General features: G+C 44.5%; 1 protein-coding gene and 1 pseudogene across 7 annotated transcripts in view; both read left to right on the top strand.

Annotated features, from left to right (window-relative positions):
• Positions 1-20,618, top strand: part of FAM219A (family with sequence similarity 219 member A) — a 52,250-nt gene that overhangs the window by 13,508 nt on the left and 18,124 nt on the right. The window lies entirely within an intron of this gene.
• Positions 1-20,618, top strand: part of LOC125283251 (ATP synthase F(0) complex subunit C1, mitochondrial-like) — a 32,589-nt pseudogene extending 11,971 nt beyond the window's left edge.

Genomic DNA, 20,618 nt, shown 5'->3' with positions numbered 1-20,618 from the left:
CAAACTATGACAAGTGACGGAAAAGACAAGAACAAGGTAGCATGAGAGAGAATAATAAAACCTTCCACATTAGATTGGGGATGTCAGGTAAGGCTCCAAAGCTAAAGTAATGTTTGGGGCGGCTGGCTGGCTTGGTCAGTAGAGCGTGTAACTCTTGATCTCAGGTTCTAAGTTCGAGCCCCACATTGGGTGTAGAGATTACTTAAAATCTTTAGGGGCGCCTGGGTGGCTCAGTTGGTTGAGCGTCTACCTTCGGCTCAGGTCCTAATCCCGTGGTCCTGGGATCCAGTCCCGTGTTGGGCTCCCTGCTCAGCAGGGAACCTGCTTCTCTTTCTCCTCTGCCATCCCACCCCTGCCCCCGCCAATTTGTGCTCTCTGACTCTCTCTGTCAAATAAATAAATAAAATCTTTAAAAAAAAAATCTTAAAAAAAATAGTGTTTGTGCTCAGACCACAGAATGAGAAGGACCTTGAATGCCCTGACACGGAGTGACTTGCTGCATGTTCCCTAGTGGGGTGGGGGCTCCCAGATTTGGTAGTCTGAATCCCTTACAAATTGACCTTTCTGCCTCCTCTCCCTTTGGAGCATTAGGTTAGTTTTCAGGAGTGAAGGACATAGGGGAACATGGGAAGGCTGGTCCAGCTTCTCTCCCATAAGTAGCATAACTGATGACTGTGCTACCAGCTTTATTGTGAGGCTGAAGAAGCTTTTAATAGAGTTGTGACGTGTAATATTTAGTGAGCAATTTGACTCTCCTGATCAAGAGCTCCTACCTGAGTCTTCCAACGTTGTATGACTTGCACACATCCTCCTGGAGATGGAAAAAAATATCTGGAGCTCTTGGAGGGAGGAGAGTGCCAGCCTGGATATCTTGTTCTTTGTGTATCAGGCACAGGGTTCCCATTCTTCTTACCAGAAAAGCCAAACACTACAAGCTGTTCTCTCCAGGGGCAGGCCTGCCTCTAATGGGAAGGCCAGTAGCCACGTTGGAATGTAGACTGCAACAGCTAGGGAGAAGAGCCTCTGTTGGACCTCTTGCAAATCCCAAAAGTGTTTCCTAAGGATTTCAGCTTCCAGAAAGTCCTCTCTGCCCTCAGCTGTGTTGCTGCTTCCAGCCCTGGCTCAGAGGATATCATAAGCTCAGAGAGAGGCCAAGTGGGGATAATGATGTGGGGAGGTTGTGGTGGTGGTTAGTGGTTTGGGGAAGAGGAGGGAGAATTATGTGGAGTCAGGGAAGGAGACTAAGTGGGGAGGTAATAGTCAAGGTAGCAAACAGTGGCACCAAAGAGAACCAGTCAGGAACCAACTATCAGCCTTCCTATCAACTTCCTGATGGAACCTCATGTTTCAGATTCTTTATTTGCCAAGGGACTGAACTACAGTAGTGAGGCAGTCTCAGAGAACTCCCATGAGAGGAATTGGCTTGAGTATCCTTGAGGGCCTGTGGAGATCAGGGTGAGCTAGTGAGGGGCACTGGCCTCAGGGCAGGAGCTATGCACAACAGTGGTAGGGAGTCGGCTGGGTACATTCCAGCTCTACCACTTTTGTTGTCTAGCTCTACCACTTTTAGCCTAGCTCCTAATCTCAGGCTATTTATAAAATAAATAAGATCATGTATGTGAAAATGAACTGCAAATTACTGTATCATTGCTGATCTGAGGGTTGATGGTGATTAAGGGGTTGGTGTTTTCCATTTTTTATTGATGGTTCCCAAGGGAGCTTTTATAGGAGCGGGTGGAAGGATGGCTTATTCTTCTCATCATCAATTGAGAAGAGTCCCTGGCTTCTTTTACAGGGCCATGATGAGACCAGACTAGAGATGGAAGTGCTCTGTGCTCCCACTGATTCCCAAAGGGGTTCCATTGACTGGAGGAGTCCTGCCTCTGCCCCTCCCTGTCATGACTGCTGTAGAGTTCTTTTGGCAGATTGGGGCCTTCCTGGAAAGCCCCAGCACTGATGCTGGTGGAGGATGTCCTGCTGCTGTTTCAGCTTCCATAGGTCAACACTCAGGGCTCAAGAAACATTTGAAAAGGTCCACGTTGTTACTACTCTCCCAGTGGGGACTAAAGAAGGAAGTTTCTAGTCTGCAGACCTTCTTCAAATTTTAAAAACGTTTTGCTATGGAAAATTTTAAGCATATACAAAGTAGAGGAGAAAGTAAAATGAACTCCCTAGTACTCACCCAGCTACAACAGTGATCAACCCAGTGCTGATCTTGTTTCACCTATACCCCACCCACTGGATTATTTTGAATAATTGTTTCATTTATAATCCTCTCTGTCTCTTGTATTTCTGTAAACCATTTCTGCAAACTGGTAATTATATCCCAAGGTCTGGTTAGGTTCAGATTCAACTTTTTTGTGAAGAATACTTCTGAGGTGTGCTGAGTACTTCCTGTCGTGTCGTATCAGGAAGGAGACACAGGACGCGTGGTTGTCCTACCTTTTGTGAAATTCAGATTAATTAGTGGTGTAGTTAGCCTCGTAGCTCCATCATGCACATTCCCTTCAGCCTTTCACCTAATGTTCTGAGCAGCCATTGCTGGTCTGCCTCAGTCCATTATTTAATCAGGACTTTCCTGTACATTTGCATAGCAAAGAACCCCTGTCACTTGTCTGTCTGCACCTCCACCCACCCCCCACAACAGATATTACAGATATCCCTAGGCCTTTCTCCTTTAGGCCTACTTTTTCTACCACAGCCCTGATCCCATTCCATCATTTTCTTCCTTATCAGCCCAAGATGGCCTTAGGATATCTGCAGACTAGGTACTCACCCGGCTTCACTGCAGACCTTTGTTTCTCTGGGGGGAGGGTCCTTACTTGGAGTCTGTTCTCACTGAGACAATTCTGTCTCCCCCATGAAGCTTCCGGGTCTGTGGTCTCTGAATCCTGCTAGGCCCGTGCTTGACCAGGCTAGAGAGTAAAGGCAGCTCTAGTGTTTTCTTCCTCTGAGAGAGAATTCAGCAGGCACTGGGTTTATTTTACCTTCCCAGGGATTTCTAAGCAGCCTTCTGTGCTGAAGACGGTCTTTCTCACTTGTTTCCTGAGCTTCCTGCCCCTGCCTGGACTCTGGCAGGGACCCAGGCCTGATTTCCTGTTTAGCTGGGCTGTGGGCTGGAAGAGGTTGGAGGAGGGGTGGGGCAGGCAGCTCCAGCACTCTTAGGCCGTTTTCTCTTCCAGCCAAGTTAAAAAATCTCTGAGAGCAAGAACAGAGCTATCACCTTCTGGTATTTTAGCATTCTCATGCTGTTCAGGATCTCCACTCTTAGTTTCTCTCCTTACAAAGGAAAGATTGTAGAGACTGCACTCTGTGCACATGTGCCCCCAACAAACACACTGCATGTACTATGGGTGCTGTGAGGCAGCTAACCAGAAAGGCTCACAGAGGCTGAGAGCTGCTTCTTGCAAAGCTGAACCCACCCCTGCCCATAGGAGTGCTGTACCTGTACCACCCCATCTTAATAGCTATTAATCCCTTAGTCACTATGTCCAATGCATTGGAGAATCTGTTGGTACAGGACGTCTGAGATGTGGAGGCTGGCTAGGGACCTGGCCATGCATCAGTCGGAAAACATTAGGAGTTCCTTAGTGACAGCCTATCACCAGTGGAGGACTTCTGATGAGAGTCTTACAGCCCTGAATTTCCCACTCACATTCGTCTTTTTGCCTAGTTCTTCCTTGGGCAATGAGGATTCACAGGGCTTCATTCTGTTTTGGGAAGACACCTGTTGCAGATTACTTTTTTGCTCCCTTCTCCTGGATGGCCACGGCAGGATTTGTGTGAAGACCTTATCCCTTTATCCCCCATGAACGGAGATATCAGAGGAAGGTGTTGCCAAGTAGTAGGGGTGCGCAGTGCAGCCCCTGACATTTCAACAGTCTCCCCTTGCTGTTATTATAAAGACTCAGATCCTTAACTTAGCCTGCAAAGCCTTACGTGATCTGGCTCCTGCCTTCTTCTCCAGCTCACCTCGTACTACATTAACCCCCATCACTGCACCCAAACTTACTGGCTTTTGCTCTATTTCTCTCATGTCCCAGGGTCCATTCGGTTTTAGTGCCTTTGCACATGTTGTTCCTTCTGCCTAGAATGCTTTCCCTCTACCTTCTACCTTTTTTGGGTTGGCTCTTACTCATCCTCTACTCACCCTTCAGATTTTAGTTCAGCTATAATTTCATCAAAGAGCACTTCTTTCAAATCCTAGACTTTGTCAGTGGCCTTCTCCTTATTGTACTTTTTACATTTGTAATTTCACATATGTTTGTATGATTATTCTATTCGTATGTGTCCTTCTGAAGGCCACATTTCATGAAGGCAGAGATCATATCTGTTTTTACTTCCCATTAGGTCTCCTGTGCCTCATAAGGTGCCCTACACACGATAAACATTCACTAGATATCTGTTGAATGAATGAATGAATGAATGAGTTCAATCTTCTTATCTCCTCTACTTAGTTACTCCATGTCCTACCTGACTGTCATATTTAACCATACACCCTGGGATATGTACCCTGCTGTTTTATGGGTACTTACTATGTGCTTGCCACCAGACACACATTTCATTTAATCCTTTCAACAGTATGACGAAGGTATATTCTTAATCCTCAAAGAAGGCAAGTGAGACCCTGGTCACACAGCTAATAGCAAAGCCCTGATTCAAACCCACTTGTGAAGGCAAAGCCTATGCTCTAAAGCATGACACTACACTGCCCCCTTTTGGCAGTTTGGAGAGTTGTCACAGGGCTTTTTCTGTCCCTGGGTCCTGGTTAATTTCAACCCTAAATCAGTGCTTTTTGGAACTTAAAGCCCTAAGAAGCTATGATCTTGTTCCAGCCCTTCTGCTTTTAGGCCAGACTGTGGAAGTATACAGGGAAGGGAATTCAACCTGGACTCCCCAGTGTCCCAGGATGCATGTGTCTCAGGGTCTGTCTCCCATCTGTTTTCCATAAGCCCTTTGTAGCCTCCAGGGCTTAATGCAGTGTCCTATTTTAAAGAACAGAAAGGCCATTTGTTGAAATGGCCTGATCGACAGTGTTCTGGGGAATAAACATGGCCTGATTAAGATTCTAGGAAAGATCATTGAGAGGGGGAGAGTTTGTCTCTTTGTGTTTTAGTCACTTAAGATAGAGCTCTGGAAATTGGCTTCAAGGCTTTCCTAGGAAACTGAGACTCAGTAAGAGGGCAATATCTCTTGCTGTTGATTAGAAAAACTTAAGTTAGTCAGTATCCCCAGCTCTTTTTTAGTGGCTAAGGAATTTGGGACTGATGAATACTGTAGATTAGATGGAAACAAAGTAAACGAGGAGAGAGCAGCATAAAACAAAACAGAACAAAACTCAGCTACCATTTGTTTTTTGTGTCAGGCATGCTGTGAACCATTTTACATACATAATTTCATGTAATTCTAACATTGGTCCTGTAAAGTGGGTAATATTACATCCCTAGAAAGGAAAGGGGTGTTAAGAAAGGTAATTCGCCAAATGTCATCCAGTCGGCTGTCTTTAGAACTAATCTAGTTCTTTCTGACTTCAAAACCTGAGTACTTTGCATACCCTGTTGCTGAGAGTATACATTGTCACAGCCTCTCTGGAAAAACAGCTAGCAATGTAATGTGTGCATATCCATTGACCCCTCAGCAATTCTGCCTCTGGGAATTTATTCAACTAAAGAAGTAGACAAGTGTATAAAGACTTTTTTTTTTAACAAGATACTATAGTAGCTATAAATAAATAAATAGTAACAATATTATAACATTACAATAGATGTAACATTATGATAGTGGGGAAGGAGAAAAAGAAAAGAACCAACATGAATCTCCATCAGTGGGGACTGATGAAATAAATCATGATACATCCATCCCACAATATACCTATAGGCAGACTTTTATTTTCATTTTTTTAAAGATTTATAAATTATTTGGGGGTGCCTGGGTGGCTCAGTCCTTATGTGTCTGCCTTCGGCCCAGGGCGTGATCCCAGGGTCCTGAGATCGAGCCCCACATCAGGCTCCCTGTTCTGCTGGGAGCCTGCTTCTTCCTCTCCCTCTCCCCCTGCTTGTGTTCCCTCTCTCGCTGGCTGTGTCTCTCTCTCTGTCAAATAAATAAATAAAATCTTTAAAAAATTTTATTTATTTGTTTGAGAGAGAGAGCACAAGCAGGGGGAGGGGCAGAGGGAGAGGGAAAGAAGATAGACCCTGCAGGGCTCTTTCTCAAGACCCTGAGATCATGACCTGAGCTGAAACCAAGAGTCGGATGCTTAACTGACTGAGCCACCCAGGCGCACCTCGGCAGCCTTTTAAAAGGAGGAGGAGAGAAAATCTAATATAAGATCTAGCATGGAAAGATGTTCAAGATATATATCTTTTTTTTATTGTGGTAAAATGCTTTGAAAATAGGAGTTACTATTTTCATATATCATTTAGAATATGGATGATATGATTCATCTATGCCTACCCAGGAGAGAGAGCTTTTACCTCATAATTCCCATATTTTTCAATCAGGTATACACGTCAACAAGTTGCTGAGAAGAATTGGCTGTGGAAATGCTGCCAGATCTCTGGATGCCACCTATCTGGCCAGTCTTGTTCCTGCTGGGCACCCCCAAGCTCTGAAGTGGACTGGCGGCCACACTTGACTCAGTTCTTCTCGCTTCCTTCTCAAGTTCTGCAGAGCCCTGTAGCTTTGGGGAGGCAGAACATTTCTTTGAAAACAGAATGCCATCATACCAATCAGATACATTTCTGTTTCTTATTTCCTTTTTCGAACTCTCGCACAGTCTCACTTTCACCGTAAAAGAGAAGCAAGGGAACAAAATTATTCTCACATTCCCCAAGGTAAAACCATGATCACTGATGTGTCAACGTTCTGAGTGGTTCTCTTTGGCTTCTGGCCTTCCTCCCATTAGTGTTGCTGCTTATCATGGTTTTCAGTATGGTGTTTTTATGAGGTAAAGTAGGAAAGGGGTCAGGAAACTTGGGACTTAGCCCTGGCTAGGGGACTTTAAGGGTGCTGATTAGCTTTACAGGCTTTCAGGGTTTTTTTCCTCTGTAAAACTGGGGTAAAGAATAGATGCTGGATTTTTAGGGCAATGAAAATATTCTGTATGATACCATAATGATGAATACATGTCATTTTACATTTGTCCAAGCCTATAGAATGTACAACATCAAGAGTGAACCATAATGGAAACTATGGTCTTTGGGTGATTTTGATGTAACACTGTAGGTTCATCAGTCGTAACAGATGTGTTGCATGGTGGAGGATGTTGGTAATGGCGGAGGCTATGTATATGTGGGAACAGGGGTACATGGGAACTCTCTGTACCTTCCCCCTCAATTTTGCTCTAAACCTAAAACTGCTCTTCAAAAAAAAAAAAAAAAAAGCCTTTATTTTTAAAAGAGATGCTATTTCCCTCTCTTAGGATTGTCAGAGATTTAATGAGATAACAAGGAAAAAGCTTTGAAAGTATAAGTTGCAATGCAAACATAAAGGTCTATATTTTTCTGGCCTTAACCTTTTCTGACTTGCATTATAAACTCTTAATTCAAGAAGCATGTCTCTAAATCTGTTTGTTGTGATGTAGCAACTTAATAGGGAGATAGGAAAGATTCTGAGCAATCGGAAAGTCACTTCATTCTTAAAACCAACCTGAGGGGGGCACCTGGGTGGTTCAGTTGATCTGACTTCGGCTGGGGTCATGATCTCCGGGTCCTGGGATCAAGCCCCAAGTAGGGCTGTCCGCTGTGAGGAGTGTGCTTGTTTCTCTCCCTCTTCCTTTGCCCCTCCCCCCATGCGTGCTCGCTCTCTCTTTCTTAAATAAATAAATAAAATCTTAAAAAAAAAAAAAAACCTACCTGAGAAAGGCAGAGGGCAGAGGAGAGTCAGAGACTCATTCTATTTTAAACACTTTGGTATTCTTTTAATTCTCCCCATTTAACATACATTACTTTTGTAAGTTAAACTAATAAAGATTTTTTAATGGCTTAAAATGATAGACTGAGAGCTAGAGATAGGAATTGGAAGTCATCTGCACATACAGCTAACAGCTGGGGCAAAGAGAATAAAGAATTTGGAAAGATGAACAATTGGAGAAGTGGCCAGATTGTCAAATTGGGCCATGTTGTTAAAACTATTGAATGCCAGGTCAAGGTGTTTTTAAGTGGTAGAGCCATTGAAGGGTCTTGAACAAAGGAATGATGTAATGAGAGCAGTGTTTAATTCCCAGAAGAGTAAATTAAGAGTAATGTGTAGAATGAGTTGGAGGAAGAAGAAACAGTTTGGGGAGATGAGTGGGTTACCATGCAGTGGTCCTGAAGTAAGTTGATAAGGATCTGAAGCAGGATGTTGGTTTAGAGGATGTTAAAAAAAAAAAGGAAACAAAAAGAGAAAAAAGAATGTTACTCTAGGTTCATGATTAGCTTGCCAGAAGGATAAGGTGGAAAGAGGTGGACTAAAATGACCCCGCAGGCATGTCAAAATGAGATAGGAGCCAACTTGAAAAAAATTCCAGTGGCCAAAGCTGGAACAATTTGAACAACAAAATAAATAATGGTAGTATTGGGTTACAACCCCCCCAATTAAAATAAATATATATTAATCCATACTGATATAAATAAATGGTTGAATAAATAAATGAGGGAGAAGGAACAAATCTTCAAGAATTATGATATTTATGTATTTAAAAGCCTATTAAAATTTATTTAAAAGTGTTTTCTTTTTAGAAAGAATGAGGGAAATTTAAAAATTATCTTTAGAACATCACAGTAATAATTGCTGCTGGCAGGATCCACTGATTGCTGAAACTAGTGGGTGAAACTTTAAGGAGAAACAAGGATTTGCACAGCCTATAAGAACCTCTACCAAAATATGTATTAATTACTGTGGCAGTTTAACCTATGTCCACAAATTCTTTCATACTCCTCCTCTAGAAAGTGGAACTTAATTCTCCTCCCTTGAGTGTGGCCTAGACTTAGTGACTTGCTTTTAACTAGTGGGAATATGGTCAAAGTAAGAGAAAAATAGTAACTGTAGTGGAGAAACCTGGTGAACACCGCCCTGATTAAAATTAGTATCACCAACAATAAGTCATATACCCCCTGATATGCTGTGATACAAAGGACAAATCACCTATGTGGTATTCTTCGCAAAAATCCATACCCTCAGTCTAATCATGAGAAAACAAGGCAAATCAAAATTTCAGGAATGTTTTAGAAAATACCTGACCAGTACTCCTCAAAAGTCAAAGTTGTGAATGTCAAGAAAAGAGGAAGAAACTAAGGAAACCATGGAGACATATCAATGAAATGCAATATGGAACAGAAAAAGGGATATTAATGGAAAAACTGGAGAAATTTGCATAAAGTCTATAGTTTAGTGAATAGTATTGATTTGTTCAATGTAGAATGGATCAATGTACCGTGGTTATTTAAGATGCTAACGTTAGGGGAAGCTGGGTGAAGAGTATACAAGGATTCTCTGCACTGTCTTTGTAACTTTTCTGTAAATATAAGACTATTTCAAAATAATAAGTTTTTAAAATGACCCTCTATGTTTTGAGTTTATTTAACTGGGAAAGTGGTTTGTGCCATTAACAAGATATAAGGGTAGTCAACAGGAAGAACTAGACTGGGGGGAGGGTATGACATCAGTGAAAGTAGTAGGCAGTTGGAAATGTGGGTCTGGAGCCCAAGAGGTCAGAGCTAGAGATACAGATTTGGGGGCAAAACTGAGAGAGATATTATTTGAAATAATAAGTTTATAATATAATATTATATTTCCACATGCCAAGAGAGAGCATGTGGAAAGAGAGTCAGTGACCACACTAAGTATGAGAGGAAGAATAGGGAGAGTAGTCGGGGCACCTGGGTGGCTCAGTCGTTGAGCATCTGTCTTCGACTCAGGGCATGATCCTGGATCCCTGGGATGGAGCCCTGCATCAGACTCCTCCATTGGGAGCCTGCTTCTTCCTCTCCCACTCCCCCTGCTTGTGTTCCCTCTGTCACTGGCTGTCTCTCTCTCTGTCAAAAAAAAAAAAAAATAGGGAGAGTAGTCAGAACAGATAGGGATAGGATGTTTTTATAAAAGCCAAGGGAAAATAGAATTTCCAGAAAGATCTGGTCAGCACTGTCTCATGATACTGAAAGGTAATGGATGATCACCTGAGAAAAGACCACTGAATTTTAATTAGGAGCCCAGTGCTGACCTCAAAGAGAACAGGGTTAGTAGAGCAGGTATGGAGAGGTGGGGTGATAGGCATAGGAATCAAATGGCCAGGACATAGACAGTGAGGAAGCAGGCTTGCCCAAACCATGCAAAGGGACTTGTGTGGGTGCCAAGGGAGAAGGAGCCCCTGGAGGAGAGTGGGACACTCCTAGGCAGAGAGACAGAAAGTGCTGGCCAGAGCAAGTAGGCCAAAAGACTGGGGCCCAAAGTTCAAGAAGAGAAGAGAACCTTGAACAAAAAGAAGCCCCTGCCACTTCCTGCCTGCAGAACTCTGACTTAAAGCTAAAGTCTTGGATCAGGAACTGCTTTATTTCCTTTCTGAGCTAGGAGGCCATTTTATTTCCCAAGTCCCAGCTTATCATCACTGTGGCCTGGAAAGTTAGGCCAGACAGAAGATGAAATAAACTGAACTTATTCATCCTCTCTTCAGCTTTTCTCTGAGATGGAGGATAGTCTGGTTTTACAATTAGGCATCAAGTGATTTCTATGGGGGTGTATGTATGTGTAATAAAAGCTACCCTTTACTGGCTGCTTACCATGCATCAAGAACTGTAGTAAGCACTTCATATACATTATCCTATTTTATCCTCCCAGCAATCTTTTGAGATGGTTACTATTATTTTCCTTATGTTAAAGATGAAAAACAGGGTGGGAAAGCTGAGCACTGAGACCTCGACTAAAGCGGGGAGACTAAAGAAATGCAGACCACCGAGGCACTACTCATTTTTCCAGCTCTGATCTACTGTTGTACCAGGGGTCCAATCAGGTGTGTGTCTGCCTCCCTCCTGGGTAGGCCAGAGATCCCATCTAAATAGCCATCTATAGCAGCTCCCTACTTCAGGTGGCCAGATGGGAGTTCCAGATCACTGTTGTCTCCCAGGACATTGACACAGTGGCCAGCTGGTGCTGGGGCCACTGCAGGTGGTGTTACTGGTTCAGAGGCTTTGGAATAGTGTTTGGTAGCTCTTTCTCCTTGGCTATGCCAGAAACCCATCTCTCAAGCAGCAGCTCTTCTCCTATGCTATTCTGGGCTTTGCCCTGTCTGAGGCCATGGGGCTCTTCTGCTTGATGGTCACCTTCCCCATCTTCTTCACCATGTAGGCTCCGTGAGGGTCGTCTACCCACCCTTCTTGCTTCAATTCCAGGTCATGCCTGTACTAGAGTGAACTAAGCTTTACCATTAAACACAGTATTTCTCTAAACCTCCCACACACACACTAAGAAAAATATGAAAACCAGATCCAGTGAGGTCAGAAATTTGATGACGATCACACAGACAAGTAAATGACAGAGGTAGAACTTACTCTAAGGCTTGTACTTTTAACCACTGCATTATACTGCCCCCTACCGACACTCGTAGCACATATGCGCGCGCCCAGGCTGTGTGCCAAGAAGTTAACGTGCAATATAGCTCTGGATGTTAGGATTAAGGGTGATTTTTTTCCTTCTTCTTTTGTGCTTATCTGAACTTTTTACAGTGACAATGTATTCCTCTTGAATTCAGAAAAAAGCAATATTTTATTTATTTAAGATTAAGTTTTGGTACTCTTTGCCAGATTTCTGTAATATCCATGGTGAGAACAAAGCAGGTACATTATGCTCAGGTGCAGACAAAGGAGACTATGCCTTCTCTGTAGCAGTACAGGCTCTGCAGTGACAGAGCAGAAAATCTGGCATGTGTGTATGTGCACGCGCTTGTGTGGTGTGTGTGTGTGTGTGTGTGTGTGTGTTCTTGCACCTGTGTGCAGTAGCCACTGAGGTGAGGGGAGGAGTGACTGATGTGTCTGAGGATGTGCCACATGGAGACCTCTTTCCCTTCCCTATGACCAGCCACCTTTCCCTGAGCCAGGCCCATTTAGTCTAGAGCTTCCAGAAGGACTGGGGGATACTTTTCCACATACATCAAGATCCTCAACCTCAACCTCATCCCTTGTTGAAAATCTGGCCAGGGAGCCAGGCTGCTGGCATAAAGCCCAGGCTGCACCCATAGAGAGTGATTTGAGTTATGCTAGAGCTACTTCAGATAGTGGGTCCAAGCAGACAGTTAGTATCAGGGATGGGCAGAAACGAGCCGGTAGCATTTAAGGTCGGCATTAACTGGCATGTGGGGCTCTTGTCCAGAGGCTCCAAGATCTTCAGAAGGAGGCACTTCAGGACCCTGGATAGCTACTAGAGGAGCCCAGTTTCTGCCAGGTCTGAAAAGCCTCGGTGCCCAAGTCCTTAAGGCCCTTCTTATTTAATTTTGAATAGCTTTCCTATACATGTCTCTGGCCTCTTCTGTCTCCAAGACCAGCCCTATGGATCCAGGGGCTCCTCGTTATCCTCTCCAGCCCTTGCCCCACCTTCCTCTACACACATCTAGCCTCACTGAGCTCTCTCTGTTGAAGTCACCATCACTCTGAAGTTGAAGTAAGCATTCAAGACAGCATCTGAGCTGTCCTTGGCCAGGATCTGACACCCTGATACCACAGAACTGTAGGATTTCGGAGGGAGGGTAAGAATCTAGTGGAACAAGGGAGTGTTAAAAGGGCATTTGTCTCTGTTACCCCTGCATTCCCATCTTCAGTCTGGTGTGTGAGGCAGGAGAAACTAAGGAGAAGCACTGAGCAAATTTCAAGGCCTGAAGCTAGAACATTTCATGTGCTATCACTGTGCGATCAGCCTGCCACTGGGTGTACACTTGATTTAAAGATATGGTTTATTTAGGGAAAGAGCACTAACATAAGGTGGATGGGGGTAAGTGTAGCAAGTAGAAGCGGAAGTGAAACTAATGAGTCTGGAGATTCAAACCCTAGCCATGCACTTGGGCCCTAGGCAAAAGAGAGTTAGATTAACATTGCAGACGGGTTTCCTTCCTAATTCCCCAAATCATCCAGAGGAGGGGTTTGTGAGGAATCTGGAAGGGCAGAGGAATCACAGTCACCTACTAGGGATTGGATTTTCTAGTCAAAAGTTCCTTCTCTACTTCCAGGCCTCTTCCATAGCTAAATGAATCAAAGCCAACAAATAAGGTTACTGTTCTCTCACTTTGATTGCCTCAGCTGGTGAGTGAGGAGGGTAGGTGGGTTTACCTGGATTGAGTCTGAGTGAAGGCACTCAGGATCCCATCCTTCCCAACCAGCCTTGCTCTAAGCCTTGTGTAAGGCTCTCCATTGTTTTCTTTACCTCTCATAAACTCCTGGGTCCCTTATTGAAAGAACTTTCTGAGCTTTATAAAAGGCCATTACATGCCTTATACCTCAAAGAACTTCCTGGTCAAAGAAACAGGTGCTAAAGCAATATGAAACCAGCAGAAAACAGCTGCAGGCTCCCTCTCTTAGCACCAGCCAGTCATAATGGGACAGGCCAGGGCAGGGAGGAGAAAAGAGCATTTGGTGTTTGCTGAGCCACGGGTAGACCTGACAGAGTTTGGGCTGGAAGGAGTAGGGCTGCCTCCACCCCACCTGAAGAGGTATAGCTGAGTAACACTCCTGGAGATGGGAGCATTAACAATGTAGTAACTAATTTATGGATGAAAAGATGCTCAGAGGATCTAGATGCAGACTGTCCCTCAGGCTGGCTCCTCCCATTCCTGCGGAAACAGTGTTTTCTAGCTTCCAGGAAAGGCCCTTACTGTGGGATTGAGCACAGGCTATTGACATGTAAGGAAGCCTGGACAAGAAACAAGACAGATGAGGACTCTGTCAGATCCCAAGACAGTTGTTTGTGTTGGTTTTTGTTCAAGTAGGACAGGCCTAATATCAGCCAGAACTTGTTTTGGCCTGTTTTTTCAGGGGGCAAAGGCTCCCCCATGTTTGTCTTCCCTAACAGCGGATGCTCTGTATTCATTGTTTTATTAGGAGCAGTGATTATGTGACCACAAACCTTACTAAATTGAATATAATCCTGAGCATTCAGAAGAAACAGTTCAGGGCTCGGGGGAAGGAGCAGCTGGCTGGAAAGAAGGGCCCATGAATTCTAATCCCAGGGCTGCCATCTGGCATTGACCTGGGACAACTCATTTACTCTCTGCCCTGCAGGCTCTTTCTGGAATTTCAGGGTCTGAATAAAAACAGACCTGGGAACTCAGAGAGTGAAATGACTTGTCTAGACTCTCAAAGTCAGTGCTGAAGTTCACAGGCAAAACTGGAATCAACAGGCCCTATTCTCCAGCCAGAGGTGTGCTTACTGTTCAGAGAGGTTTCCTGTGTTTTCCTTTGCTGTCTCCTTGCCCTTACGTCTGAACTCCCAAGTGCTCCCATGCCTTGGGTGCTTCACTGCCTGGTAAACATGGTTGTAAGGCCCAGGTTGTCAGAAAGCACTTTGAACAGACAGGATCAGAGCAGTCCTGCCTCTATCTCCCTCCAAAGGGTTTTCTGATGGTTTGGTTCCAAGCCGGATTCCCACTTCTCTAAACCTTGACAGTAAGAGTTGGGCCTTATTCATTTGATGGTGGGAGTGTATATCTGCAAGCAAAATCTGAGCCTGGCCCTGGAGACTCAAAGAAAGCTGTGTCTGCTCAGCTGATGATCAGTCCCCACAAGAGGTCAACCTGAAGTTGAGCTGCCGCTTGGGTCGTGAACCTTAAGTGAGTTTTAACTAGGTCAAGCCTTCAGGAGAGTGAGTGAGTAAGTGAGGGTTTGGGGACTCCTACTTTGGCTGTTCTCCAAAATAACTTCCTGGAAGGCAATCTTTCAGCCCCCAGCCAGAGACTTACATAGAGAAGTGGCCCTACAAAGAGCACACAATACAACATCTGTCTGGGACACCGTTAGACAAGGCCCTGTCACAGCCTGGCAGGCCCCCGGACTTTTGCCTCCTGCTACGGAAAGAGCCTTGCTGTGGCTCAAACCAAATAGAAAGCAATCTGTTTGTCTGTCATCAGATTCAGGCCCTTCATTCTCTGTGCTAGACACTGGGAGAACACAGTAGAAATAGGCATGGTCCCTACCTTCATGAACATTTATTTAATAAATTATACAAGTATTCACTGAAGTAAAATTTGATAAGTACATGAAAGAAATGGAAGGGGGTGGGGCTGTGAGAGTATATTATAGAGGGACCTAACCTATCCTGATATTCATGGGAAGTTTTTTGTAAGAGATGATGTGTCAGCTGAGGCGTGAAGGACAAGTAAGATGTAGCCAGAAGGGGGAGCATGAGGCAGGAAGGCTCTTCATGCTCTGTCAGGACAAAGACCAATGATGCAAAGTGTGGTAATCTGGGGGAAGAGTGGTATGGGATGATGTTGGGGAAATGGAAGGGAAGGCAAGCGACTGTTTCTTTGCCACCATTCCTAGCCCAGTCTGAATAGCCCCTTTCCAAAAAAGGGCTGGTTGAGACCCACCCAGACTGCTATGGCACGCCCCCAGGGGTGTGCCTCTTCCATCTCCCCAGCACAGGGGGGCTCTCACAGCGATGCTCAGGAGAGGTTCTAGCCCCAGCTAGAAGTGGAGTGGTCACCTGGCAGCAGAGCTCAGAGGAGGGAGAAGGAGGGGCAAGAAGAACTAGACACTTAACTTTCCCTACAGATCCTCTCTGTACATTTTCCCACTGCTTTGAACTGTTTATTAATATATGACAGAAGCCATTTCCGCATTTTGATGATTCCCCTGGGAATTCCACACTATCACCCACTTCCTGTGGTAGATAAAAAATGTCAGCTTTCAAGATTTTATACTTGGATTTCGGAAACTAAATTGCATTACTATGTCCGGTGAGATGGCGCCATTGCCTGTTCCTATCTGCGTGCTCCAGGCACCATGAGGCTGATAACATCAGCGTGTCAAAGTAGCTCGATCCAGACAATTTGCAGTTGGCTGGGGCTGGGGCAGAGGGGTGGGTGACAAAATTTTCTCAGAATCCAGAGCAGCCCAGCATTGACTGGATTTTTGGGTTCCTTCTATAGACCATTAGTTCTCCTATCTGTATAGAGAGAACTTGTCTTGGTCCCACCTAGATGTAACAAGGAGTTTAAAAGTACTCTCCTAAACACTGATAGGATAAAATCACCGAAGAGCCAATGCTCAGGTTTTCCTTGGAGTGAAAGATAGAAGAGAATAGGGGGAAGAGTAGAAGTCATGATATGAACAAGACAGGTCCTTACTGCCTGTGAAATTAAGTGTCCGTGTAGAATCCAAAATACTCCTGGAAATGGTTATTCTGTGCTTCCTTGAAGCCCAGATGTGAGGGCTTGTAACTAACCTTCTGACTGCCATAAGATTGTGAATGAAGCAAATGAAGAGAAAGCATTGTTCCCCTGCCAGGAAACACAGGAACTTTTGGGGTTTCTTTTCTAGTTGCAACCACCATTTAACTCTACAGAACAAACATTCCTTTCACAGCAAAAATTTTCAACGTATTGGGTTATTTCAAATGCATCAAACAGCTCTGGCAGCATTCACAGACCCATTTTTGTAAGTAACGAAACAGTCTCTTTGCCCCAAAACATGATGTTTTCAAAATGTAGTAGCCCCTGAGGTCAAGGTTTTGGGAGGAGTCAGTCCAACCTCATTGAGGTTGCCAGTGCTAGTGCAAGCCTGGTTTTCCTGCTCACTGCCCACTCACCCATAGGTTCTGGTGTTTGGATGCAGGAGACAGAACTAGAATCTACCCTTAACTCTAATTGCACATATCTTAACTTCTCTTACAGTGGAGGCATGCAGTTCAGTGACTCCATTACTATATCTAAGGGATGAATTAATAATTAAGTCAAATTATTCTTTTTTAAAAGATTTTATTTTTAAATAACTTCTGCATCCAATGTGGGGCTTGAACTTAAAACCCCGAGATCAAGAGTTGCATGCTCTACTGACTGAGCCAGGCAGGCACCCCAAATTCTTTTTTTTAAGCAAACTTTATGCCCATTATGGGGCTCAAACTCATGACTCCAAGGTCAAGAGTTGTGCGCTCTACCCACTGAGCCAGCTACACCCACCTAAGTCAAATGGTTCTTTAGTTTTATTTGTTTATTTTTATAGAAAAGTATTATCAAAGGTTTTAAAAGTGAGAAATCATGATCACTATGTAACCATGATCACTTGGAGTGTAGTTTCCAACGCTGAGCCTCTCCTGGATGTCCATGGTTGGTGGAGCAGGTGTTTCAGGTTCTTGAAAAAGCTCAATGCAGGATGCTTCCCGCTGTCCTGAATTCCAGGCTGCTCCTGTTAGGTCTGTGTAGGCCTCCTGCCTAAAGGATTAGAAGCCCAGGGTTTTTGTGATTTTTGCTGTGGCCTGGGGAGAATGGCCCAAGGCTAAGTCATGGGACTGTGGTACAGCCAGAACTTGGGACAACTACAACCCCCCGCCCCAACCCAGCTTGCTGCTGCTTTGAGATTGGCCAGGCCCTGGTCAGCCTCTCTTGCCTTCAAACTACTCTTGCCCACCCTTCCTAAGAAATAACAGACCTGCCATGGTCTCTGGACCAGGGCTAGACTTTAATAGGGCTTATTTCTGGGGAGTCTCAAGCTTCCCAAGAATCAGACACATAGCATTGAGAGAAAAATAGAGCAAACCGCAGAGTAAACAGTGTGTCTTGAATTCTTTTTCCTGTCGTCTTCAAACATCTGGCCCTTCTCCCCTGGCTCCTACCTCCTAGCCTCAACCATCCTCCACTCCAGTCTCTCTCGTCATATAAGAGCCCCTTTAGAACTGTGGTTCTGTTTCTCTCTGTTTTACATTAACCTTCTCAAAATCTTATCCTTCCCAGACATCCATGACACCAGCCTCTCCTTGGTCCCCTGCTTCTCTGACCAGGGCTGTCAATCCTCTTCTGTCTACCCCTTCATTGTTGGTGTTCCCCCAAGTTCTTTCCTCTGATCCTTCATATTTATAGGTACACACACACACACACACACACACACACACACACACACGAAACCTAGGAGTCATCTGTGCCTAGGTCTTTCTCCTCAAACCCAGATTCAGTCAGCCACTAAGCCCTGGCAGTATGACCTTGATATGTTTTTCTTCTCTGATCCCATTATTTTCCATTAAAGTCCAAAGTCCTGAATGTGATTTACAAAGCCCTTCATGATTTTAGCGTTCCTCCTGTTCTAGTCTCATCACCTGCCACTTCACCCCACCACTTAACATTCCAGCAAAATTGGGCTATTCCTTTTGCCTGCTATGTAGTCATGTGTCTCTTCCTCCCTACTCCTTTCTTTTCTTGCCTTGGCTTTTCTTTCCCTACTCCTTTCTTCACCTGGTTCATTTCTATCTCCTACTCATTCTTCATGCCTCAGCTTTCTTTGGAGAAGTCTTCCCTAATTCCCCAGGGTAGAAGAGGTGCTTCTGTTCTGTGTACAGATAATACTCTACACAAACCTCTGTTGTAGCACTTGGCATATTATTAAAAATTATCTGTTTATTCATTTGCCTTACATACTAGTTCTTCATTATCTTTGTATCTGCTAGTGCCTAGAATACAAGTGCCCCTAATTGGACCAGAACTGAATTGGTGACTGAGACTCTTTCATTTTTTTTTAATTAAAGATTATATTTAGTTATTTGTCAGAGAGAGAGAGAGAGCACAAGCAAGGGGAGCAGCAGGCAGAGGGAGAAGCAGGCTCCCTGCTGAGCAAGGAGCTTGATGCGGGACTCGATCCTGGGCCCTGAGAGCATGACCTGAGCCAAAGACAGATGTTAACTGAGTGAGCCACCCAGACATCCCATGACTGAGACTCTTTCATCTCCTTTTTTTTTACACTGTCATCTGCTTTTCTCTCCTGGGCTCAGACTTCTCAGTCCCCATGACTTTTTCTTGCTTGCTGCTTCCTGCTTGTCTGTCTTTCTCTATCTTGAGGTGTTGACTGTTTCAGTGACTCCAATATTTCCTTCCTATGGAACACTTGTTGAGCAAGAAGTTGCTAATCAGAAAGCATCAATGCCATTTTCTATGGGGCGCCTGGGTGGCACAGCGGTTAAGCGTCTGCCTTCGGCTCAGGGCGTGATCCCGGCGTTATGGGATCGAGCCCCACATCAGGCTCCTCTGCTATGAGCCTGCTTCTTCCTCTCCCACTCCCCCTGCTTGTGTTCCCTCTCTCGCTGGCTGTCTCTATCTCTGTCGAATAAATAAATAAAATCTTTTTAAAAAATTAAAAAAAGAAAAAGCATCAATGCCATTTTCTAAAGAGGGGCTTCAAATGTGTGCAGAGCACTGGAGACAGGATGAGACTAGTACGAGCCTTCCAAGTGCCTGCTTTACAAGACAACAGTCCCACAGCTGTGTAAGTTCTGACGTGTTGTTAATCTCATGACTTTATCTGATGTCTCTAAGAAGGGGTTGGGTATAAGAAATGACAAGTTAGATTCATATTCTAGTGCTTAACCACCTTCAAGGTGTGACTTTGAATATATTGCTTTAAATAACCTAGTTCTTCAATTTTAAAATGGGACTGACATTTACCTTACTTACCTTACCTTTTAGGAGTATTAAATGAAATAATATATACAAAACACCAAGCACCATAGCTGTGCATATAGCAGATAACAGGTGTTCGAGCAATATTAAATAAACTATCTGCTGAATTCCAGAAGAACCACACCTGGTCTGCATTGCTATGAACAACTCCCTGCCTTGGCTCAGCCAGAGCTCTTAGCAGAGCTGCCTCCCCAACATGAGCTTTGGGTCCTCTCTCCTCCCTCCTCCCCGACCAAACCATTGTCCTCCCTTGGCACTAAGAGTATAAAACCAGGTTAAGGTGGGGGCAGAGGGCTGTTTGAGAGGTTGTCTGGGGATGGTGTGGGTATACAGGGGGTGGCCTAGAGCCTTGCTGTTCAAAGTGTCGTCCCTGTATTCGGAGCATTGGTATCACTTGGGAGCTTGTATGAAATACACTTAGGCACCATTCAGATCTACTAAATTGGAATCTGCATTTAAACAATATCCCCAGGTGATTCGTAAGCACATTAATGTTTAAGAAGCACTATCCTACAGGCACACAGATAAGCTCAGCAGGTGTGGAGGGGTATAGGCTGTGCATATATGTCAGACCTGTCTAGAAGAGATGAAGACTGCACAAGTGGGGAGGAGCTGTGAGGGAGTATAGTTAGAACAAAGGAGGTGTTCCTAGGGGTGTGGGCTACAGAGCTGTAGGGGGCTCTTTGGGTAGATACTGGTTATGTGTTGTTTTAGGGCCCCTTCCTGTGAATGCCCCAGGAGTGAGATTATACCTTTGAGTTAGCTAGAGAGTGACCAATGAGTAGAGAAAGGCTCTTTACCACTGTGAGCCTGGGGAAACCCTCCAACAGGGACCCTAGGACCACCTAGTTTAGCAGATGAGTACTGTTTCCCTGAAGGGATTCATAACCAGCAACCAGCTGGCTTCATTGCTGGAAACTTGCCTTGGATTTGTGCTAGGCTAGACTCTTCCCTCCCCTAATGTTCCACCACCAACTGGCATATCTCTCTCTCTCCC

Source organism: Ursus arctos, unplaced genomic scaffold (genome assembly GCF_023065955.2).
Source record: "Ursus arctos isolate Adak ecotype North America unplaced genomic scaffold, UrsArc2.0 scaffold_18, whole genome shotgun sequence".
Lineage (NCBI taxonomy): Eukaryota > Metazoa > Chordata > Mammalia > Carnivora > Ursidae > Ursus > Ursus arctos.
Note: the sequence above shows the minus strand (reverse complement) of the source record. Positions and strands in the feature narration are given on the sequence as shown.